The sequence below is a fragment of the Erpetoichthys calabaricus genome, chromosome 5 (genome assembly GCF_900747795.2).
Source record: "Erpetoichthys calabaricus chromosome 5, fErpCal1.3, whole genome shotgun sequence".
Lineage (NCBI taxonomy): Eukaryota > Metazoa > Chordata > Cladistia > Polypteriformes > Polypteridae > Erpetoichthys > Erpetoichthys calabaricus.
In genome coordinates this window covers 60636587-60663404 of record NC_041398.2, presented here as the reverse complement: position 1 = coordinate 60663404, position 26818 = coordinate 60636587, and the positions used below count along the sequence as shown (strand labels likewise).

The 26818-nt window shown below is 36.2% G+C and overlaps 1 protein-coding gene across 2 annotated transcripts in view; it reads right to left on the bottom strand.

Moving 5' to 3' along the window:
- rnf24 (ring finger protein 24) overlaps window positions 1-21348 on the bottom strand; it is an 88892-nt gene extending 67544 nt beyond the window's left edge. The window contains exon 1 of one of the 2 annotated variants that reach the window (XM_051928049.1): window positions 20898-21348. The gene's annotated coding sequence lies outside the window, so the exon portion shown is untranslated. The remainder of the gene's footprint in view (window positions 1-20897) is intronic. The other variant, XM_051928050.1, reaches the window with a different exon arrangement.
- Between the last annotated feature and the right edge of the window lie 5470 nt (window positions 21349-26818).

Sequence of the window (26818 nt, the reverse complement as noted above, 5' to 3'; positions counted from 1 at the left end):
GCACATGGCTATTCCATCAAATCAGTTTGTAATATCACTTTTACCCTTTCCAATTGCCCTTTACATTTTCAAGTAAAGCCAACAATGAATCTTAGCAGAACCTGGAACCTCAAAGTTGAAAAATACAAATAATGTTTTGAATGACAACCACTTTCACAGAGTAACCGGTAGGCCAGTCTGTAAATGTGGAATGACTAACACCTTCCTGTTTTTTGAATTAACTCCACACATCTGTAATTTTTAGAACATGATGTACAGTATCTATGGACCATTCTGGATATATTTTCTTTTCACAGTTTTTGTCACATTTTATTTCTGCTTCTTTTTTCCCACATCCATTTCAGGCATTTTGTGATAATTGCTAAGGAATATTTCAAGGTTCGTGGAACTCTTCAATTTTAGATTCACTACACATATAGTATGTAGAATACCACTACTGTCCTCCTCTTTGATTCAATGTTTTAGAATATTAAAAGAATACTTTTGCATATAATAGTAAAATAACTTGCATTGAAACTTTCACATATTAAAGCTGAATATTTTTTTTGCTTCCAATTTGCCAAATTACTCATGCAAGTTTTACAATCCTCACTAATTTCAAAACTGTCTGGTGATTAATTGGTGATATTTACATTTTATAAACTGGACAGTAGCACAGAACTGTGAGGCTAAAAAGAAAAAAAGAGTTTAATATTTGGATAATTCTATTTTCTCTTCTGAGCTTCTGTCTTCTTCAATTGTTACAACTCTGCTTAAACCCTCAATAACAAGAAAATGGTATAATTCTAACTACTTACTAAAGTCTGCATACCACAGTTAATTAGTTGTGTATTTTTTTTTTCTTTCAACATGAGCAAACATTTAACAAATGTGAGTATTTTACAAACCAGTGTGAATATACAGCAACAAATACATTATATTACTATATTACTAATTAGGTGATTAATATGTTATTAAACTGGCTAATGTTAATTAAAGTATGCCCTGTGCACTACATTTAATTACGTATCCATTGTCTGGTGTATATATTATTTTGTTAACCTACAAGTTTCTCCCAATGTAAAATATACCACTATTTTCATTACTACATTTTGCAAGGTAAACATTTAGCATATACACTTGTTTAAACCAACATTATTCAGTGTGTTAAGCTTTAATAAAGAGTGAACCAATTTAATATATAGGTGAATTTTTTTATTTCGTATACTACATAAACTATATACTATATGCTAGTGGTGGAATAAATATGAATACTGTACAAAGTTCAAGCTAGTAAGACCAAGACAATAGGACTACTGCTTTTATAGGATGCACTACAGTATTCATTTGGATTAAAGTGGCACCCAATTCATTTAGAGAGTGAAGACAAAAAATCATTTAGAAGGAACGCATAATTTGTTTAGACTATTCCTAACTATTTCAAATAGTGCCATGGCACCATTAAAGACCACACACAATCAGTACTTTGATTTAACAACTGACATGAGATGGCAGATAATTCCCTTTCACTGTTCTTACTTTTGAATAGACTGGGGGAAATGCATAATAATCGCTTTATTCACCAAATGTGACAGAAACCCTGACAGTGTGATGCTTATGTAGTAAATATCCTTGTTTGCTGTGAACTAGTATCCTGTCACACATGAACAAAAAACTGCAGTTTTCAAAGATTAACCTCTGATGGACTACACTATGACATCCAAAACAAGTTGGGTAGGGCTGAGCTCTCCCATAAACAAGATGCTAAAATGTTAATTCTATTATGACCATGGGAAGAAATCTGTACAGATGAGTGACCAAAAATCAACATGTGTTTATAATGGGGAATTTATAACGGGGAATAAAGAAAGCACTGATTGGCAGCAGAAACTTTGAGGTCTGTATGTACACTGCAAAAAATAAGCACAGTGTTTTTGAGGACAATGGAGCATCCATCAGTACAAAAACTAAAGTCTTATGAAAGCATGTAACACATATAAAGCATAAATTTGAATAGTATGGAAGCAATTGAGATTTAGTCTACAATTACAGGTATATTAATGGATGACATAATTCAGTTAAGGCTAGCTCCAATCTAGGATTAATTTTGGCTGAGGCAGATTTTCACTTAATCAGCACATGCCTAGTTACCGGTAGCTATGTGAAATACCTTTAAAATAAATCAATAAAAACTGATGTCTAAAGTATACACAAATTTTTGAACAAAAGCCCAAGACTATTTTTCATAAAATATTAATTTTCCACTAATTGTTTTTGAGCAGCTATTGTTTCCTGAATGCACAACTGCAAATATAAATCTCTAAATTTCAGATACTTCACAAAGTAAATTATTGGAGTTAGTAAACAAATATGGATCTAAAACAATGTAATGGCTATTCCAATGCTGAACAGAAAAAAATGAATGGTCTACAATGTTGCGTCTATATAACCTTAATCCAGAGGTGGGCAAGCTTTTCTCCCCAGGGCCACATGGAAACGTTATTTTCACACAAAAATACATTTTTTAGTCATATAACTATATACATTTGGTATTCAAAGAAAGTAGTAAATAAAATCTGAATTTACTCATTAACGTTATTTTCACACAAAAATACATTTGTTAGTCATGTAACTATACAACTTTGAACATATTACAAATTCTCCCATACTTTATTCCTTGTAAAACAATGACAGCAGGTTCCACTGACCCTTTAGTTAAAATCATGAGGTTTGCTGATGACACTATCTTTATTGGTCTAATTACTAATGTCAACGAAACACCTTATAGAGAAGAGGTATCTCTTATTGCGTTTTGGTGCGATTCCAACAATCTAATGCTCAATACCAAGACAATGGAAATAGTCATTGACTTTTGCAAACTGCAGTTACATTAAATGATTCTGTAGTCAATATGGTGGAATCCTTCAAATTCATGGCCACAACTATCAAACACTCTCAGCTTGCACATTAACACCACTTGCATCACTAAAAAAGCACAGCAGTGATTGTACTTCTTACGTGAACTAAAGAAATTAAATATTTCCCAACCAATTCTAGTTCAATTTTACAAAGCCATAATTGGTTTGGTTCAGCAATGACACACTCCAAACCTAAATTACAGCAGGTTGTGAGGTTTGCTGAGAATATAATTGTGTCAGACCTGTATCCATCTCATGACACTAACCATGTCAAAAGGATCACCACAGACTCATATCACACAGCTCATTATTTATTCCAAAAACTCCTTTCTGGTAAATGCTTCAGGCCAATTAAAACTAAAACTAACAGAAACAGTACCTCAACGATTTCTTTCCCCAAAGCCATAGCCCTCTCAAACAAGTAATTAAGCCTGTTTTCTTTGTATATTCATGCACTGTGTCATATACTGTATGAAGGTGTGTGTTTATGGTGTATGTACATGGATGTGTGTGCACGTGCATACACACAATACACTCACACTTTCACATCATTTTTTCACATCTCCTTATAATTGTACTATTCTGCAACTTTGTTTGAAGTTTTTCTTTTTAACTTATGTCATTTATATGTAGCTTTATGTTCTGTTATAAGCAGCTCCAAATCAACCAAGACAAATTCCCGTACATTAAGTACTGGCAAATAAAAGTGATTCAGATTCTGAATTAAAATAAAAACCACACATGACCTTGCCTTATATCCCTGGCACACCATTTTACAGCGGTGACTGGTTCTTACTTTACTATCTGTAAAACAGCTGGTTCCTGTTTTCCACGGAAGAACGTCATGATGACTGGCATTTTTACAGATAATTCCATACAACTATCATAATGTTTCCTTAGGCTATGTCTAACTTCAAACTGCAATTTCCAGTTGAAACCACTTTTACTGTATATACTTAGTTAAGCCTTCTTTAGTCACATAATATAAACAAAACATTTCCAGAACCTTATTACTCATTTTGCCCTGTTTTAAGTAGTGTGTAGCACCATTTATGAATGAAGATTACACTTTCTACCTTTATGATTTGTTCATTTCTCAACTTTATTAATTATCACATGTATAGGAAAAATCCACAACCAGTACCAGTGTGAAATCTGTGATTCATTTTTTTTTTTTTATAAATCCACTGTGACCATCGGTGTAAAGTAATATTTTTACCTGTACCCTTGGAAAACTCTAGAACTTAATTAACACAACTCACCATCTACAATAGCTGATGTTACTTTAAAAATAATGTTCTTTTATTTTTCTTTTCAGCAAATAATGAAATAAATGTTCCATTCACTTAGCAAAAAAAAAAAAAAAAAACAGACGAGTAGTTATTGCAGGAAGTTCTTTTTTATGGGTATTTTTTTTTTTGATTGATAGATAGATATAGATAGATAGATACTTTATTAATCCCAAGGGGAAATTCACATACTCCAGCAGCAGCATACTGATAAAGAACAATATTAAATTAAACAGTGATAACAATGCAGGTATACAGACAGACAATAACTTTGTATAATTTTAACATTTACCCCCCCCACCCCCACGGGTGGAATTGAAGAGTCGCATAGTGTGGGGGAGGAACGATCTTCTCAGTCTGTCAGTGGAGCAGGACATTGACAGCAGTCTGTCGCTGAAGCTGCTCCTCTGTCTGGAGAGGATACTGTTCAGTGGATGCAGTGGATTCTCCATTATTGACAGGAGCCTGCTCAGTGCCCGTCGCTCTGCCACGGATGTCAAACTGTCCAGGTCCGTGCCTACAATAGAGCCTGCCTTCCTCACCAGTTTGTCCAGGCGTGAGGCGTCCCTCTTCTTTATGCTGCTTCCCCAGCACACCACTGCGTAGAAGAGGGCGCGCACCACAACCGTCTGATAGAACATCTGCAGCATCTTATTGCAGATGTTGAAGGACGCCAGCCTTCTAAGGAAGTATAGTCAGCTCTGTCCTTTCTTACACAGAGCATCAGTATTGGCAGTCCAGTCCAATTTATCATCCAGCTGCTATTTATTATATATTTTTAACTTGGTAAGATATACTGATGTTATCCCAGTGTGCCTACAAAACTATATGCCTCTGTCAAAATGGAAATGAAATGGACATGAGACTAGAAATCAGAAATTGTGCCATTTAAGAGAGGAGAATGCCAGAAAGTGTTATATTTCCTCATTGAGTTGCACCAGGACAGTCTGATCAAAGTGGGTAATTTTCGGGAGAGTAGATGTTAGTAGTTCTGTTGGTGGAAGCCAAAAATTAGTGTTAATTTTAATTGAGCAGAAAGACATCAGCCATGAACTATTGTAATTCACTTCTGTTTCAACACTTATTAGTAACATTCTTTCATTAAATAGCTGCAAAAATATTCCTTATCTGCTGATGCTAAAACATGAATATTTTTAACATTTAAGTACAAGATAAGCACTTCCTTAAAACAAATCATTCTGGGAGTGTGCAGGCTTTTTAATCCTCTATTCTCCTAAAATTATAGCTGCACTGATACAAGAAACTGTCACGGAGTTTATAAATTGTGTTAGAATACTACTTTTCATTTAATCTTATGAAAAGCTGGGCGCTTAAATGTGTTTCACTCTGCATTATTGTTCTCTAGCATTTTTAATGTTGCCACTTTTTTGTATTTTCAGACGTTTTTATATCATTTAATTTCTAAACTACTTTCAATAAATACCTTTGTTAAATAAATACTGGATCACTTGAACACAACATTGAATACATAGAATAATTCACTTTATGAAATATGTAAACTTTCATTGTGACTTTCTTATCCTGTCTCCCTTGAAAAAGTAGTTGCCAAATGGCTTCTGTCACACCTTACACATCACAACTTCGAGAAATTCCAGTCTGACTTCAACACTAGTCACAGTACAGAAACAGCCCTAACGCACATTGTAAACACCATCCTGAAATCCAATTATGAAGGAAACTCCACTGTAATTATTTGCTTAGACTTAAGTATGGCATTTGACACCACAGACCATTCTCTTTTACTACACAGGCTGGAAAATGACATAGTGCTTACAGGCAATGACCTTGACTGGTTTAGTTCTTATTAATCAAATCAATTTCAGTACATACAGAAATATGCTGACTGTACTCCATTATTATACAAAGAAGTGAGACATGGTGTCCCACAGGGCTCAGTAATGGGACCTTGACTTTTTCACTTTACATGCTTCCACAGAGATTTATCATTAGAAAACAATGTTAATTTTCACTTGTACGGAAGATGACATCCAGTTATACCTTTCTTTTAGGCCAAATAACTTTTCTCAGATGTTGTCCTTAATTAGATGTGTTAGTGAATTAAGGGAATGGGTGGATTGATGTGAACTACTTCTCTTTGAACAAAGACAAAACAAATGTTAATTATTGGAGAGAATGATACTGATCACAATATTTTGTCAATGTTTAACTCGGTTGGAATCACCATTAGTTTTACTGAATCAGCCCAAAATCTAGCAGTTATCTTTGACACTAGCATGTCACTTAAAGCATACACTACAAAACTGCTTTGCTTTGTATTTTGTACTATTACTATTGTACTAAAGTATTTCTGAGGTGGCAATGGTAGAATGGCCATCTAGATCTGTGAAGAGGATTACTTGTGTTCTGTTTTGTGTATTGTATTCACCATATTTTAACACCCACTGCATGCCCAACCTACCTGGAAAATGCCTTTCTATGAATTGCCTTTCCAAAGATTTCTTCCATTTTATTTCCCCTACAAGAGATTTTTTTTGGGAGTTTTTTTGTTTTTTGTCGTCTTCTTAGGGAGTCAAGGCTGGGGGGCTGGCAAAAAAACAGGGCTTGTTAAACCCCATTGCGGCACTCCTTGTGCAATTTTTTTTTTTATATACAAAAAACAAATTCTTGGTGTTGTTGACGATTTATTTTATACAAAAGACACATTAGCACTGGCCAGCCTCTATCACCACCCACAGCAAAGTAAAAAAAAAACACAAATCAGTGTGTAACACATAGGGCTGGATGAAATGGATAAAAAATTCTCACTATAATCAGTCGATATCGATATACATGTTATGTAAATCAAATAATTTCTTCTATCAAGCTTAAAGGTTCCCTTTTACTCCCAAGTGAAAAGATATCATAAAAATAAAGAAATAAAATTGGTATATATAATAATTTCTTAATTTTTTTATTCTGACAAGTCAAAAGCTTCAAGTGTTAAAGGACAACAGAAATAAAATGCACAACTAAATCCTTCAGTCAATTCCAAATAAATAAAATAGGAAAACAAAATAAAGTCTAAATTCTGACCAGTCAGAAGCTTTCAAGTCTTACAGAGCACACTAAAATTTGTTGGTCAATTTAAAATAAAAAAAAAAAATCTTAATTCTAAAACTCTAAAATCTTAAACCTAAAACTAAAATCGTAAAGCTTTCAAGTTTTACAGGAGAATACAAAGTAAATTACTGGGGAGTTCCAAATACATAAACAATACAAAATAAAGTCTAAAAAAAAAACTACCTCTATACCATATTCTTTCCTTTGTATAGATTCAAACCGTTTTAAATAGTTGGGAAACAATCCCACAAATAAATACACAAAAAATATTCTGTATATATCCTCAGTACTGATTCAAGCAGCTTTCAAATGTATATAATTCTTCTCAGCAACTTGCCAATAGCTGAGTGAAGCAGACACCCAAAGAACTTCAGCTGTGTTCTGTTGTTTAGTGATGTGGCCTTCACTATATTCATCCCATTTTCTGTTGTGATGCAGACTTGTTTGTCTTCACTCAGTTCCCAGGATGAAAGTGCTTCTGTCAGTCCTAAAGCAATGATTTTGCCTGTACAGTCTTTCAGGAAAATAGGCATTTGCTTTTCAAATCCCAATCTTGGTCAATGAAGTGGGAAGAAGGCTCACATATGATTCAGATGTGCAATTCGACCACAAATCTTATGTGGTAACGAAGTATGGCACACTTAACTGTCTCTTTATACTCATTGTATAGCTGGGGAAGTGCAATCTGAGAGAAATGTTTACAGCCAGGGAGTTGGTAATAAGGATTAATTACTTTAATTAACTACTTAAATCTGACATTTGCAACTGTGCTTACTGGCATCATGTCTTTTGCAATAAAGTAAGCTATTGCATTTGTTATACCACTGTGTCTCCATTTTTTTTTTTTTTTTCATAAGGTACGGCACTGAAGAAAAGTAGACACTATGGTCTGTTGGTTTACGGTGACCACCAGCGCTTCCTTGGGGTCTGGGACTGTAAAATCTTGCATTGTACGTGCTCTAAAGGAATCCACTGCTTCAGAAGGTACAAAAGATTAGCGGTATTACCTGTCTTTGTGAGAACATGCTTTTGACAAATTTTGCAGTTCACACTACTCTGCTTCTTCTCAGAATTTAAATAGCCAAAATATCTCCACACTACTGAATTCCTTGACCCCTTTTTTTCAACAATGTCCTAATCTTTTGAGCTTGGGCTGTGTCCATTGGGATGTCTTCTTTTTTTATTTTTTTTGAGTTTTCGTTAACATTTTCTGTCATCGTTTTCTCTTTTATCTACTTCCCACGGGCGGCACGGTGGCGCAGTGGTAGCGCTGCTGCCTCACAGTTAGGAGACCCTGCGTGGAGTTTGCATGTTCTCCCCGTGTCTGCGTGGGTTTCCTCCAGGCGCTCCGGTTTCCTCCCACAGTCCAAAGACATGCAGGTTAGGTGGATTGGAGATTCTAAATTGTCCCTAGTGTGTGGGTGTGTTTGTGTGTGTCCTGTGGTGGGTTGGCACCCTGCCCGGGATTGGTTCCTGCCTTGTGTCCTGTGTTGGCTGGGACTGGCTCCTGCAGACCCCCGTGACCCTGTGTTCGGATTCAGCGGGTTGGAAAATGGATGGATCTCATTCCCACTCCTGATATACTGCTATGCATGACTGCAAATGCACTGCTGCCAGCTGCTACTCCTACGCTCAGTGGTGTGTGCATCAACCTAACCTGGCGTAGCTATAACTATATTCCAGCCACATGATTGGTTTGGCATGACGCTATTCTGATTATCATTGGGTTTTTGTGTTGTCAAAGCATGGATGGAATGACTTGTACTGATATTGTATTGACCATGTCTTCTATTCATTTCATGACAATTACCTTTATAATTTTATCACACAGCCCTAGTAACATTTTATAATCAATTTCAATACATTTCTGTACAAAATCCATAGTCACACACAGTGTGACATTTAGGAACAGAGTTTCTATACTTTCTTTTATATTTTGTCTGTTTGTAAGCAGAAGGAATCCAAAATTAACTTCTACTTGAAATCAGATTCATCCTTCATTAGCCACCTTTCATTGTCCCTGAGGTTTATAAAGCCAAGTCAAAGCCCAAAGAAAAGTGACTCTATATTGGGGCTCCCCCAGGTGATGTGCACTTGAAAAGGAAAAATATTTCAATGTTCCTTAAAAGTTTTGAAGAATCGGTGTTCTAAGCTTACAGTTGGCTTGAAATTTATTACTGAACTTATTGTGTGGCAATTGGTTACTTGGAGAAAGAAAATGAAGAACAGGAATTGGTGGTTAGTACGTTTGAAAGAGACAGTATTGCTGCAATAAATTATTACATCATGGGTCACGAACATCCCCGGAATCATCTTGAGGAAGCCAGGAACAATCACTAGCTTATCGCTACCACTGTGCCACCATACCACCTTGTTAAATACATCCTTTAATTAAAATATGCAAAATTCTGGGAGGAGTCGGGGTAGGGCAGCAGGTGCGTGTGCGAGCGTTAGTTTTCACACTGACCGGGATTTATGTAGCGGAGGTGAGTGGAAGTTGGTTTACGCACGGTTTTGTGCATCTGAACTTTTTTGTGTATACGCACATTTCCACTTTCGTCCATACGCCATGTTTTAGTGTGAATTCTATGCACAGTGTTATGCATGAGGCCCCTTGACACTTGCAAGGGCAGTTTTGCTGTACATGGATAAAATGCCAAGGAAGGAGCAGAATCTAAAAGACATTGTAATCAGTAATTAAAAGTCACTGTAATTTACACCGTAACTAGTTAGGAAATGCACATTTTTTTGTTATAGTTACTAGACTTAGCAGAGTTTTATATACATATATCAAGATATTTTAGACTGTGCCAGAAGTACTAATATAATAATTATTTTAGGTTATTACATAACGTTGAATGGCAGCCCATATATCCTGCTGCTAGCAGTTTTTCTACCTGTATGTTTTAACATTGGGACAGACATTTAGAAATACAAGACAGCCTTTAAAATGCCTTCCCTCCAAAACAATCCTCCTAGAAACATATGAAGAGCAACAAACCAAGTAACAGAATTAACCTACATTGCCGTTTGTAGCTAGAGATTATAGTCAGATTAAAACATTTTTCTTTCTACAGATGCTTGCATATGCAAAGATAACCACCACTAAAAGTTAAGGTAAGAGCTATTTTACTCCAATCTAATATTCCAAGTGTTTTGTCCTTCACAACACATTTTGAAGTGTATGTTTATGTGTGTACATTTACGAAGTAGCAAATGGGTAAGAAGTAAATGTATTTTTCAAGGAATGTGTGTCCCTGTAAGCACCAATTAATGTTTTTGCCCTTGGAGGCCTCAATCAATAGCATTTAAAATTATTTTTAAGTGTCAACTGTCAATTTATTGAGGCCATCGGGACGAAATATCAAGATCCACATCTATAATGTTCTAATAAGGAAATTTGTTAACTATAAGGTTATTATTCAAAAGCAACACATAACTTGGTATATCCTCTACATAAATAAATCATAACTAGACAGAGATATTTCAGATAAGTAAGATTTTTCAAGTTATTTTTCTTTTCTCATATTAACATTGTGAGTTAAAGGGAGAAGAATTGCAGTTTATGCATGGCACAAATCTACTGAACGGGACACAGATGTGCTAATCAATCCAGATAAAGTGTCTTTGGATTGTGAAAAGAAACTGTGGCCTGTGCAAAAAATAAACTCAGAACATGAACTCTGTTTAGCCCTTCACTCCACTCACTGCCCCAACCAATAACCATTGGATCAGCTCAAGATCAAGAAATGAGAACAACTCTACACATGTGTATTTATTTTGTTTACGCTAGGACTTGAGTGGGTAAATGAAAGAAGATAAAAGTTCAAACACACAGCACATTGTGTGTTGTATCACCATATTTTTTAGATAACTTGAACAATTCTCTTGAATAAGTACTTTTCTGTACATTACAGATTTCAGCTACCTTTTTTTTTTTATAAAAATCACTACCAGACCCCCATAGTAATAAGCTCTATATATTATAATACTACACTTTGCGATTCCCTTCCACAATAAAGCAGTAAAGTACAACAGTTTAGTTTTAATAAGCTAAAGGAATCTGGACTGCTCTACAGTGGCACAAGTCTCTTTCAATTCATCTGAATGCTTGTCAGCATGAACAAGTTTACTAAAATACTTTTCCAAGGAACAGACATAATTGCAAGGAACAGCCGTTTACCCATACACTTACCCACACTTTAACTGGTGCGTTAAACGCACCATGTGCTTGTGCATGCATGCATTAAACTTCACAACTCCATGTTTTTCATTATTTTGTCCTAGAGCCTGGATTTCCTACATCACAAATTAGTTGAGAAAACCAATGAAGCAATTTCTAAACTTAGATTAGGAGGACAAGTATGGATCTTGGCAGTGTTCAAAACTCTTTAGAAATTTGCCTTGGCTACTCTCCACAAACTGCACACATACGCTGTATCAGTTTAAATAAGTAACACTACAAGGCATAAATAACCACCAATGGCAGATAACTGAATAACATACACAACTGTAGCTTATAAAATTGCACTGTGCAACCTGAAGTGTCACATTAATAGTCTGTTAACCTCTTGGTCTCTCTTCTGCTCTTTTTCAATGATTGCCAATAAGGAACACAGGAGACCAACTTGTGACATTACAAGGAAAGCTATGCATACAAAGTCACATTTATTTGACTTCTAACTAGTGTTTTCACATGTTGCATAGTTATGGTAATACCAGGCTTTAACTACATACACAAAAAAAATAAAAATGATTAATTTCTTCATTCTGCGGTGGGCTGGCGCCCCGTTTCCTGCATTGCGCCCTGTGTTGGCTGGGATTGGCTCCAGCAGACCCCGTGACCCTGTAGTTAGCGGGGGTTGGATAATGGATGGATCGAATTTCTTCATTGCTTAGAACATTTAAAAAGGGAAAATTAACTTTCTGAGAAATTAAAACACCACCAAAAATTACCTCTGTAAAAAAAGGGTTTAAATGTTTCAGTAGTTAGGATTTGGGCAAAATATTAACCCAAATTATCTTCTATCTCCAAATAAAGCGGCACCTTTGCAAAACACATGTCAGAATAAAATCACATCCACTATGTCAAATGTTAAAGAGCTTTAATGTGCTTTATTGAAAATTTAAAAATTAGGACAAACAAACTGTAATTGCCTTTACTACACTATTGGCACGTAGACTTATCTTGCTCAACTGGAAGAATCCTAACTCTCCCCTTTTAAGTAACTGATGTTTTATATTATTTGAAATTGGAAAAAATAAAATTCTCACTTAGAGGATCTGTGCAGAAATTTTTCAAAACCTGGCAGGATCTAATCAATAACATTTTAGAATAAGCTTTTAAAGCACTGAGGTAGCAGCTTCTCTACCTATTCTCTTTTTTTTTTCTTCTCCATTTATCTATATTCACTTATTAATTTATCTACTGTATTTACTAATTTTTACTAGGTTTAAGTTTTATTCTGCTGCCCATGCTCTCTTTCTCAGGGGTGGGGGCTGAAGTGTTTTCAATCCTATTCTTGTAAAATTGATCTATTTGTATGGAATGTTATGTGATTTCAATACAATAAAAATAAAAAAATTAAAGTGATCAGTCATGTCATTTGTATCTTTATAATATTTACAACTGCAAAAGAAACACAGTGTTAAAACATGCTATGCATCTTCCTACTCATATGCTTGTCATTTAGTTATTTGATATATTAGTAATACCAAAACAATACAAATCTACCTAGCACATCAAGTTTTCAGGTCAGGAGCTTTTAAAAACTTGTTTGGATAAAAAAATAGCAATATGCCTTATTATTATTACTGCTTATTTAACTGACACCTTTACCAAGACATCTTATAGCATTTGAGATATAAGTGGTTACATTTCCTTTGTTTTTTCCCCAATTGGAGCACATGCATGTTAAGTGACTTGCTGAGGGTCACACAGTGTCAGTAGCAGGAACTGAACCCACAACCTCAGGGTTTGAAGTCCAAACACTTAACTACTGTGTAACACTGAGCGCCTTAACTTTAATATAAAAAAAGGACTGTCAAACCAAAGCAGAAGCAAACTTGATTAAACAAGACAATTTCATTAATTTCACATTTTAATATACTTAAGAAGTACAAGTAAATGCAGTTCTTAATTGTAAATTTTAAATCATCAACTGATGAAACAAAGCTTCAATGTTCTAAAATCTTGAACATTAAAGTGCAAGAATGTACCAACAAAATGTAATGACAACTGAATCAGCAAAGGTAGTTAACCCCACCCTCTTCGGCTTATTGGCAACCTTCGGCAAATGTCAAAGTGGAGACTATAATTCCCATCAGCCACTGTATCATCACCAGGCAATTTTTATATGAAGTTTTACTCATTTCTCAAGCATTATTGTGCTGTCCAAATTAACTCATCTACATGCAGTCACACAATCATGCAGGAGTATGGTACTCATTTAATAAGTACTAACATTATAAAAAAGCTAGTACTCCAATATTTTAAGAACACTGGTACAGAGTTGGTTAAAATAATAATAATTCAGACATTGAAACAAGATGTGCAAAACCGTAACTGGCTCCCTAAAATTCAGAAATGACCAGATGAAATGTAGTTATGTTCATTGCATATGACCCACTAGAAATTAATTATCATAATTGTATAATTGTACAACAAACTGAAAATGTTGCAATACACCCGCATAACAAGAAAAACCATCAAGATTAAGACACTATGTCAGAGGTGGCAAACTCCAGTCCTGGAGTGCCACAGTGGCTGCAGGTTTTCATTCTAACCCTTTTCGTAATCAGTGACCAGTTTTCACTGCTAATTAACTTATTTTTCCCTTTATTTTAATTGCCCAGTTTTTAAGGATTCAGTGCTCTGAATGAATTATTTTCTTCATTAAATGACAACCAAACAGAATTCAAATGTGAAACAAGTCAACAGCTGACCAGCCAAATTGGGGCTTCAAACTCCAATTAATTTCACTCCATCCAGTTTCTTAATGAGAAGCCAATTCTTGCTGTTAAACTTATTTAATTCTATGGCTTGTTGCTGCTCTCATTCTGGCACAGCAGACATTTCTGTAACTGTTGATTTCTGTTTTTTCCAAGAACATTGTCAAAATGTTTTGGGGACCCAAGAGATCAACCTTACTAAGACCTTCACCTTTCTTTATTTTCAGATATTGTGTGATGTGCACAGGTGAGCTGGTCATGTGGCACCTTGTTTTGGGTCTCATTATTGTTTGGCAGTTAATTAAAGAAAAAGAAACAACTAAGGGACCTGAATCAAGTTAATTAAAATTAAGGCAAAAGAAGTTAATTAGCTGCAAAAACTAATGAAGAAGATGGTTAGAATGAAAACCTGCAGCACTCCAGGACTGGAATTTGCCACCCCTGCACTATGTGATTCTGACCAAAATTCAACTTGATTTATGACCCTCCATTTACTGTTTCCAAGGTCATAGTGCAGCTGTCACAAAGCAAATGGCTTGTTCCTTGTCTCCTTGTGTAACGTTATGCCATTTATTTAACATGCAATTGTTCCAATTATAAAAATAAATTACATGAATATTTGTTTTTGCAAGTGCAAATATTCTTAAAAGAGTAGTGCACTTGTAAAACACTCTGGAGTGTTTGGTTTGTCTGCAGCTAAAACATTAAAAGATGTTTAATTGCAGTACATACTAATAATGGTTGCAGCATCCTTGCATTCACTGAATGATGGAGAGTTTTTCTTTGATATTTTTGTAATTGTAGGAACTGAACCAATCTGGTATAAGAAGCATTATAACAATCCATGTTATGCATAATAACAGTGAAATATGGTACATTTAAAGGTGGTAATCAAATGAAAGGCTGTTAATTGTAAAAATGACATAAGACTGCATTGCCTGACTACAAGAGACTGACATGCATAATCTCCATGTTTAACATAAACTTTACTCTTAATAACCTCTTGACCAACTAGTATATGAGAAAATGACTAATAACATGAAAAAGCTGAAATACCACTTTCCAAAGAAATGAACAGGTCTGTGGCTTCTAAACAGAACAAATAATACAAAGCATTGGCTATGACCTCCTTCCTTTTGGCCAGATGCCTGTCAAGTATTTTCAATGTGCTTTTAGGCCTAGAAGAAAAATTAAGGAAATTTACCCTCTTTTCGCTATCCTTGTATGGCAACACAAGGTAACTCTAATGTTATACCTGAAAATTTTCACGGCTAAATATCTTGCTTTTATGCAGAAAATAAATAAGATCAAGCCGCACCGTTTACTGCTTTTTTTTTTTTTACTGCAGCAGCCCATGGCAAACTTTGCAACCACAATGCTCTGTTCCTTCTCTCCAGCAATACGTTTGTTATGCTTTTATACTACACATTCATACTGTACCAAATGAATAGCTAATCACTAATAATTACATTCAGCTAAAGATGCTTTCACATGGATATGCTTGCTAAGTTAGTGCTCAAACTGCCACTTACTTCAATAGAAGTTATCTGAGGCCAGTTGATATTGTGATGCTTAGAATGTTTAAAACTTCAGAATGCTACCTCCTCATTGTGTTTACTGTTTTAATACAAATAGTTTGAAATGTTTGACAGGGACCTTTTTATGCTCCTAGGAATATGCAGCAATTTACCTTCTTTAACATTGTGTCCCACTGTACAGTATATCAGGTATCTGGTTACTGCTGTCCTGACAGCTGTGCAAGGAAAGTTTATTTATTCTATTTGAGCTGTCTTTGTAGTATTTGATGCTTAAAAATCACAACTTCTGGATTAGCATGTTGTCTCCATATCTGTATGGGTTTTCTTCACGTCTCAAAAAACATACATTAACGAAGTCAGATCGAATGTCACTACTTACATAATTAGAATATATTACAAATATTTTTTTATTTCAATGCCAAAAAAATGACACTCTAATGTAAAAAACAGTGTTTTTACAACATTGATTTTCTCTAGACATGCTATTGAAGCATTTTGCAATTTTAGTACATCACTTCCAGGATCAACCTACTTGCATGTATGAATTTTAGTAGTAAAACAAGCAGCATTTAGCTCCTTAAACGTGCCCCATTTTTAGCACATTTTGGGACAAAATTTCCCACCTCCACTGCTCTGTTCTACTCTTCGATCTACAGTTGTACAAATTCCTTACTTTTATGCAATTTACGGCATCATCCCTCTTGCACCCAAGATCCCCAACTAACTGCTGTTCTATGCTAGTACTTTTAAGCATCTGTAATAAGCAATAGATATATTCCATTGTCTTTACTGAAAAAGGAAGATAACCACCATAGTTGGGATTTCCCTCTTGTTGTCATAATAGACCACTTTTAAAGAGCCTTTTTTAATGTTGGTAATGCTCATTTTAGTTACTTCAGCCAATCTTCAGTTTTACACATGGGCTGTGTCTTAGTCAGTTGCTTAACAAACATTGTCTAAAGTAATGAGGTGTAACAAAAATAATGCGTATATTCGGGTCACATGTACTGCATTGTTGCTTGAACTGTAAAGAGAAAAAAGACAAAATAGGTTTAGTCCTGTATATCATTCCTTGACTGCATTCTTTGTCTGTTGCATTCAACAGGCATCAGGTGTTGAAATAGGTCTTGGGACACTATTGTCCACCAGTTGCATTCCACCACTGCACCCCCATACCCATCCAAAATCTTCCCACGAAATTAACTAGAACCAACATTTGCTGTGGTTTGCTTAAATATTTTGTTCTATATTATTAGCTTGCTAGTTTCCTGATAAACTGTCAAACTCATTTTACACATTTTGTCTTAATTTGCTCTGCAAATAATGTGTCAAATAAATATCAAAGAGAAGAAAATACATAAAGGCTGTTCCAATGCGGCATTTTACAATGAAATTTGCTTCATTTATAAACTAGGGCTTACAGTGTTTCAAATTATAAAAAGAGAAATTAATGACTGTGTTTAACCTGTTTAAGCAACCTGGAGAAATTTTTCTGTTTGATTCTTATGCAGATTAACAGCAGAGTAAAGGATGACTAGCTCACTTTGTACTTGCAATGAATCACATTTTTGTGAAGAATTTTATTTTCAAAAAAATGTACTCAGATTTACATAAACAGTAAGGAAGAAAAAAAAAAAAACAAAGCCAAACAATTAATGCCAGAGTTTCAAAGGGCATACAGAGAAATAAAGATTACAGAACAGGCTTGTCATTTTCATGATTACACATCCAGTGACCACTAAATGATTGCCATGCCTCCACAACCTTGCTGAAGTTATAACAGGTTTGCATAGACTCAGCACAAAGCAAACAAACCACCTAAACTGAGAAATTTTACAGACTGTTTTAGGAACCACCCATGAAACATAACAGAAATTAAATGAGAACAAAACATAGTCTAGTTGCTACCAGATAACAGGCAAAATTTTAAAAATTAGACAATGCACTATATTTTGAACTGGTGGATAGTAAATGAATAAATCATTGCTTACATATACAATGAGCATATATGCCTAAAGAATTACATGTCATTTAAAGATGGTTATACCACACTGCATGGTAACTTTCAAGGTTTATCAATATATAGATGTTTATTAGCAAAAGCCATATGTATTTTTTTTACAAAACTTACCAATGGTGCAAAGGTTTATGATTAATAATGGGCAAAGACTGATTTAACGTCTAACCGTTTCTGTATGTACAATGTCCAAGTATAATTCCATAAAGGTGACTACCTTACTGTCATGTTTAATGCATTAGTAAGTACCCTTTGAACAGTGAACATCAGTTACAGGATGCACAAGTCAAGGGGTTTAAGGATTAGGATACAGCTATCCTTAACTTTTTGTGCATTTATCACTATTTCAAACTCATACCAACAAGGATTAATTGTGCTCTAAATAAATTAAACTAGTTTTTAGTGCATGGTGATTATAACAGTAAATTGCATTTATACAGCACTTTTCTAACTACTCAAATCAAATTACATAGACAATGGGAAGCCACTTGAAACACCACCACTGTGCAGCATCCACCTCGATAATGCGAATGGCAATGATTTTGCTCCTGCAAGCTCACCACACATTAGTTATTAGGTGGTGAATGGATGATCAGAGACTGGGGATGATTATGGAGCCAGAATGTACAGGACCGCGATTTGCAATTTAGCCAGGATTTCGGGGAACACCCTACTCCTTCAAATGATGCCCAGGGATCCTTTATAGCCAAAGAGAGTTAGGACCTTGGTTTTACATCTTATTTCAAAGGACGGCATCATTTTTGCAAACAGTGTCCCCATCACTGCACTGGGCTCTTCACAAGACCCCACGGTAAATCACCCCTTCTAGCCTTATCAACATGTCTTCCAGCAGCAATCCAAGCTTTCCTGGTTGTTTGTTCTTGGCTATTGGGAAAACATGTTTAGGCTTAAGTGGATTACGTATTCTAAAGTTCAGGTGATATGGCTGCTGGCATTAATTAGCCACTATAAATTGATCTGAAATAAAAAAAATGTAAGTGTGCGAGCATGGTTTATGATGTACTGGTCTCCCGTTCAACGCTGGTTTCTGTCTTGCATCATAGTATATCAGGACTGGCTGAACACCCCAACCTTGAGGTCTTCCAGCTGAGAGCCCTGTTAGGCCATTGTGGTTGCAGTTTTTTTTTTTTTTTAATGAAGTTGCTTAATTAGATGCCATTCCTTGCCAATAACAAAATGTGTTATTTCATTGTCCAGCTTTCACTCTTGCCAATACAGGTTATATTTTATTGTATATTTTTATTCCTAGAAATATCATCTAATCTTTTTGTGGACCAGAGCTGCTAAGCAATCCTCTGTCCTTTTATTTGTCTTCCTTTTTTTTTTTCAAACATTTTATCTAAAAACACTTCCTGATGGAAACACACAGGTGTAAACAGGATTGAGATATACTGAGCTGATGCTGGGCGGCACGGTGGCGCAGTGGGTAGCGCTGCTGCCTCGCAGTTGGGAGACCTGGGGACCTGGGTTCGCTTCCCGGGTCCTCCCTGCGTGGAGTTTGCATGTTCTCCCCATGTCTGCGTGGGTTTCCTCCGGGCGCTCCGGTTTCCTCCCACAGTCCAAAGACATGCAGGTTAGGTGGATTGGCGATTCTAAATTGGCCTTAGTGTGTGCTTGGTGTGTGGGTGTGTTTGTGTGTGTCCTGTGGTGGGTTGGCACCCTGCCCGGGATTGGTTCCTGCCTTGTGCCCTGTGTTGGCTGGGATTGGCTCCAGCAGACCCCCGTGACCCTGTGTTCGGATTCAGCGGGTTGGAAAATGGATGGATGAGCTGCTGCTTTCTTTTGCATTTGGACCTCATTATTAACTCATGGCTGATTAAGGCAAAAAGAAGTAATTAGGAGTGGACAGTCTTGTTGCTTTAGTAAAAAAAATGGCTTCTAATTAAAAAAAAAAAAAAAAAAAAAAAAACTTTGGACATGAAACCTTCGGGAACTGCGGCAGCACAGGACCGAATATATGGACCCCTGCGCTACACTAAACTACTAGGGTGCTTTCTGATCGTCTTAAAAGAATTAATTGTTTCAGCTCCGATTAAACTTCAGAGGCAGAAATATGAAACAGCAAAAAGTGTTTACTTTCATCGTCATCATCTGAGGTGGTTAAAAGTCACAGCAGATTTTGGTTCTTATCAGTTACTTTAATACAGCATTCGAAAAAAAAAAAATGAGTTCGTTTAAATTGTGTTAATCCGCATTAATTTCATCACGTTGAGTATATTATCCTTATAATATCAAATTGTGTTATACACTACAGTAAACATTAGAGTGTGTATCACACACCTTATTCAATTGAGATTCTGCAACTTCACTCAAACATTCATTCCAGTGCGACCACGTGATTCGTGTAAACAGTGGACCTCCAATCCCGGGTAATTCCCATTTAAAGGAATGGCCTCCAGTTCAGGGGATGCGGCATTACGCAGCGGCGTAGTCTCTTATAATTACACTGGGAAAGTACGTGTCGCTCGTCCGTCAGTGCACCAAACTAATAGCACTACTCCGTAATTAACAAAACACCTGGATCGCAAATTCCTTGTCTGATCGGACCCCCTCCGAGACAAGCCATCGGGTTGCACAAATTTTTAAAATCTGGAACATTCTCTCAATTACACACCCATTTCCTTCCACTGACTTTCAACACGAATCGAAAGGGTGCAGCTTAAGTATTTATTTAATTTCCTACCGCCCTGTATCTAACTCTTTGTCAAAAAATAAATAAATAATCCCTATAGGGGGTTTCCTACGCTGCTTCTCGTGCTCAGGCGAATCCACGTGTAAAGCCATGCTTTTGTTTCTGGGACGTGGTGTGCTGCTTGCTCGGGCGCGCCTACAGTCGGCATCTGGCGGACACAAACCAAAATGATTCCTAAGATTATGAGCTAATGAGCGCAGCGAGATAACGTGTATGGTCGAGATTGGCCCATATAAAAGACACTGCGGGAATGCAACAAACTGAAAATGAATACAGCGAGTGCTAGAAGGAGAAGCGTTGTCACCGTTCAAGTGGTTTACCCGCCAATGTCTAAACAGCAAGCGTTTCTTCTGCACAGCATGCGGAGTGCACGTCGGCTTAAAAGCAGCTCCACTTAGAAATACAACTCACCGAACTAAAACGCGACCACCGCGTCTCCTTTTTGGTATATCCACAGTGTCTGCACGTGAGCCAAACGAGGCCAACAAGTATCCAGAAATAAACGGTTCCTTAGATGCAGCTTGTCTGACTGGATCTCCTGTAAGTTGAGTCCGCCGCCTCCCTTCTCCTCAGCAGACTGTAACAGCAAATTCCACACTACAAATATACTTGAGCTGATGGAGAAGCGGCAGCCGTGTATCCGTTTAGCGACTCAGCTTCTCGGTACTTCTGGAGAATCGGATAACGCCTGTAAGAACTCGTGCTGTGGTGTATTTGTTTTCAGTTTCAGCTGCTCACGTAGCACACGACCATTCCAGACCCGCCTCCTCCTGCAAGCAGCAGAATTGAAGAAGGACAGAATAGAATGAAAGAGGGGAAAAAGAGACACTACGATAGGGAGAGTAAAGGGGGCGTGTGCGCCAGCTCCCGCGGGTGGGCGCACGCGCGATTACATAAGCAGGTCACAACGCCCTCCTGCGTCTTTCCTGGGCTGCCAGTGGACTGTTCAGTAGATCTGAACATCGGTAAACCAAAGATTGTCTAGAAACACGTTTTTGTGTTTCTATGGAATGCCAATTAAAACTCCCCCTTTTCACCCTGAGAAGAAGCGCGAATACAGTGGTTTAACTTTATACTTGTATCTCTACGAGGGATGTTCTCTGTTTATGATTTTCCATATACTGTATCATATTTTTTATTCTAAGAATATTCCCACCTCTACAATGTTTTAATCATTTTATACGGATTTTATGTTTTGTGTTATTTTCAGTATTTTGGAAATTGGTTAATTATTTACCTGATTGGTATAGCATATCCCTGATTTCCATGGGCTTTAAATGTCATTTTACCGTAGTCAGTTAGTATAGTGTAACATTGCCTAGTACTGCTGTTTAACAGCTACAGATAACTGGGTTCAGGTTCTGATCCATCACTGTGTGGAGTTATCATGTCCTTAACATCCCAGAGTATGCTTTTCTCCTGCATAATTCAGTTTCCTTTACACACCCCAAAGATTCATCTTTGAGAATGAGCTGTAACTCTAAATTACCCTGGCAATGGTAGACTGGCACCATGCCCAGAGTTGGTTTCTGCCTCACAGCCAAAGCTGCCTTAATTGGCTCCACTTCTCCATGACTCAGCCAAAATTCGATTAAGCAAGAATTTCAGGTGAATTGATGTTGTCTTCACTTTTTGAAAAGAGTTGTACTAAGGAGCTGGAAAACTCATTTTTCTTCCAATGAAAAATGAAATACTGCATTGAGTCACAAACATGAATCACTACTGCCAATTACTATATAAAAAAATTGTACTAAACATCCAAATCTTTTTCTGTATGTCTAAGAAAAATAAAAAGTTTGAAATACTGTAAGCTGCAAAAATTTGGGATGTTCATAAGAAATGTAATAATTAACTTTATGTGGTAGAAGTACTGTACATAATCAACAAGAATAGATAGATAGATAGATAGATAGATAGATAGATAGATAGATACTTTATCAATCCCCAAGGGGAAATTCACATACTCACAACATAGTTGTGTCTGATATATGAAATATGAAAATGTGTGCTTAAATTTAAATGTTTAAAGTCTTAATATTTTTGAAATAATAGAAATTTGTAATTTTTCATCCTGTGATAGAATGCCATAGAGTGTTAGAGTGTCAGATTCCTAGTAAAAGATCAAAGATAATATAATATTCGTAATCCTTGACCTTGAAATAGCCTGTAATGAAACCCCACATTCTTATGTTTGAAATTTGTCACTTGTAACCTTTTGGGAGTGGCTCCTAGGGGGCTAGAACCACTGGTAAAGAAATATCAAAAAAATATCTAGATAAGCAATCTCAAAGTAGTCTAAAATGATACTCTGCATGCCTATATTTGCAATCCCCATTGGTTCTGTTTTGTGAAAAGGAATAACATTGGCCAATTGGGTTTGTTGATATGGCTTTTACAATTTCAAGTCCTTCTGATCATGTTTGATAAAAAGACACCAATTGGTCTATACTTTATCACAATGGTTGTAAAAGGAGACAAGACAAACAGAAGAAGAGTTCTGGCATCAGGGTGTCCTGTTTAATGTCCTGGGCTGATTGCAAAGGAAAACAAGGCAAAGAAAACAAGATTCTTGAAATAATACCAGAATGGTGTAAGTTTGGTCTCAATAGGATAGAGAGGTCCTCTCTTCTTGTGGTTGTAGTCTGGTCTGATGGAGGTCCGTTGGTCAGATGACCTTTATATAGAGAGGCAGAAGCAGAAGAGTGGAGAGTTATTCAGCTCAGGTGTAAGGGACATCACGTTTTCTCCATATTGTGCTCCTTCATTCTAGGGCAAGAGGAAACTGGGTTATTGACAGTCTTAGATCCAAATCCTTCCCTGTAACCTAAGATGTCCCAAACCACGACTGACACACCCCAAGCTCATGTGTTTTATGGGGTGTAATTTCCAGCACAAAATATGGTCTAAAATGAGCCTAAAAATGAGGGCTTTTTGGATCTCAAAGGTCAAAAATTAGGGAGAGCCCAAAAAGCTTGACATCTTACAAACTAGACATCAAGATGAGTTGAACAGTATATCACGTCGGGGGTTTTCTCATACCGTTGAGTAAAGGGCACTGGACAAAAAATCTGAAGTTATTTCAAAGCCTTCATAAGTAATTCTTACAAGCACAAAAATTTTAAAAAGCTGTCTCTAGAAATCATTCTACCACCTTGAAAATAATTTGAAAAGAAACATTATATGCTCTATCAACTATTACAAGTCCTCCAGCTCCCTCTTAAACAACACTAAATAATGCCCCAATCACTCTAAATTACAACACACCTCACAGTAATAACTAAAATGCTTGAAAGTATACAATATTAACTTGTTCAATGAATAACTCTCCAATAAAACCCGTAAAAAAATGAAGAATTCTCAATTTTTTCACACCTGCATTTGTCTTCTACAAAAGGGTGGACATCTTCTAAATATATGCCTTCCTGTCTTTCATAATGTCCATTGATCTTGCAGTATTTCCATTACATTTTTTTTCTGTAATTATGCTTTGTATCACTTTTATTCCAAATAAAATGTTAACATCAACCTTGCCAAACATTCTGTAAAATCAGTCCACAATACAACAATATCCCAATATATAATGAAACCCATATTAACATCACAGACAATATATCCCAAAGCCCACTTGATTCAAAAGCAGGTGTTTATTATCAACTATGTGCATTTTATCATTCAAAGAAATTGTTTTTAATAATGTCAATGGAACTTATTAAATACATTTAGATCAGCTATCCAGTATAGCCTTTGCTTGAAATCTGCACATACAAGTGTGTATACAGTATATACAGTAAGTACCAGTATTCTATGTTTAAGGCTGATTTATTCAACAAAAGGGAGAGGTATGCTCATAAAGATTGCCAGAACACACCAAACACAGCTGGTATGCAAACTGCTAAAATTGGAGGAGGGCCAGTACTCCTTAATGGTGCGTATTGGCCCACTTCAGGGACTGAGTACAGTATGGCAAATCTATTCTGTTTATCTGGTTGGTTGCTCTTATCTAAAGTAGTTTTGTTTACTGGTCATTTTTATGTTTTGGGTACAGTAAATATACTGCATACTCCTGATATTGTCTTATTTATTTTATATAGAGTTTGCTCATAACCTCCCTTCATTAACTTTCAAAATTTTTTTGGATATGACCTACAAATGTATTTGCCCTTAATAATTGCAATTTATTAATGCCTTAATAATGAGAATGTTGCTCTAAATTTAAAAACCTAAACCTTTTCTTTAGTAGCAACTTTCACAGTAAACATCAAGAATACATTTGCAAAGTATTTAGATGGTACAATTACAAAGTATTTTGTAATACATTTTTGTAAAGCCAAAATGCACAGTTCGGGAGATATAACCCTGGCAAATAATACTCCCTGCAACCTCATCATCTCTTAATTGGCTACATTACACTTGCCGCCATTAAATGCAGAATTAATTTCAAAACCCTACTTTTACTTACACAGCAAAGTTTTAAAATGCAGCACTATACCTTCACAATACCTGTTACTCACCTAAGATCTTCTGATGCAGGTTTTAACCCAAACAACTCTCAGGAAATGCTTATTTACCATAATGACTCCTACTCAGTAAAATCAAAAATATCTGATACATTCTTTTAAATACATAAATAAATAGGATGATACAGTGAGTAGTGCTGCTGCTTCATAGATCCAGTGTCATGGATTTTAATCCCAAGATCATTATTTATGTGAACTTTTATACATTCTGTACATGTTTGTCTGTGTCCCATATCCCATAACTACCTTAAGGATTTGCAGGTTATGTTAACTGATGATTCCAAAATTGCCCAGTGTGTTTGAGTTGGCCCTGCATTCGATAGATTCCCTGTCCAGTGTTGTTTCCTGCCCTACATTCAGTGCTGATCTAATGGGCTCCAGAACCCTGTGACCTAAATTTGGATTAAGCAGGTCTGAGAATGTTATGTAATATAAAAAAAACAGTTTTCACATCATACTGTCTCTTTTATATCTACTTTACTGATACTGACTCTGTTGTGGTGTCAACCAGCTCTGATAGTGAATGGATTTATCACACTACATTATTTTATATACTGAGAAACACTTACTCTCCCAAAGCTGCATCAAGATTCATTTAACTTAAGTAAAAATACTGGATCACTAAAACTTAGATTAGAATATTAATTTGTTTTTAAATACTTTGGAAAAATGTATTATCTGTTACACAAAATGACACAGTATAGTTTTTTTTTCAGTTTGCCTGCTGTCAAGTCATTGCCTTTACCTCTGAGCTCCACACAGCTTCTTTCAACTGAGTCCTCTGGCATGGGTTTAGTTACCATTACCTCCTGTCCTGGATCCAAGGATGGTTTTTTTTATCCCTGCACTGGGCTAGTTTGTTCTTAGTTTTTGTAAGTTGGATATGAAAATTCAGACTTGGATTCCCTCCCTTTAAGTTTATTTTGCCTTGGTAAGGACTATTAATGCTCAAGAAAATATAGCTTAAGGGTTGTTTGTGTCGCTCGTACTCCTTCAACATGTCAAGATCCCAATGTCAAAGGCCTGCTAGGGAAAGAGAAGAGATAAATTTGAATCATAGAATGAAATGTGCAGACTAGCTGTAGTCACTGCATTGGCTCTGTGTGGTTGGAGTTTGTACTGTTGGACAAGAGGACCATCTGTATCCTGCTTTGAACTGCAAAAAAAAAGCATTCCTGTTTTGTGTGTATGTACTATAATGCTTCAACCAGTTAACAGTGGACAGGGCAGGGGTAGAAAAGAAAGTGAGACAAAGACGTACTGGAAGAAAGTACAAATATCAATGCAAATGGTAGGCTACTTCGAGGAGACGCTATGGCTTATAGGTGTCATGACCACCTAATCTTTGAGACAAGTGATCATGTCAGACATTGAAACAGAGTGGCAGGGATTAAAGGACATAGAAAGAATCATCAGTCAGATAGCAAGTTTAAACACTAAGGTATAGGCATAGGCAAACTATGCTTTAAAAGAGTGTGTTTTAAGCAATGTCTTTCCTTTATGCTTTAAAGAAAGTTCATATGTTGTCATTGGACAAGAGCTTGACTGGCAGAATGACAAGAGAATTCAGAAATGTTTTGTGGCACTTTATGCTGCTTTATTTGCTATTTTTTCATGTTGACCTTGCCCTTACATTTAGGTATTCAACAAATTCATTTATTTTGAACATGTTTAATGTTAATCTAAGCGTAAGGATAAATACAATAGCACCCTATCTTTGTTGCATTGTTGTTGCACTGGCAGGGTAAGTTGCCATGCTATTGCCAGCATTTATTATATTCATACTGCCAGAATCTATTGTGGATGCTGCTCCAG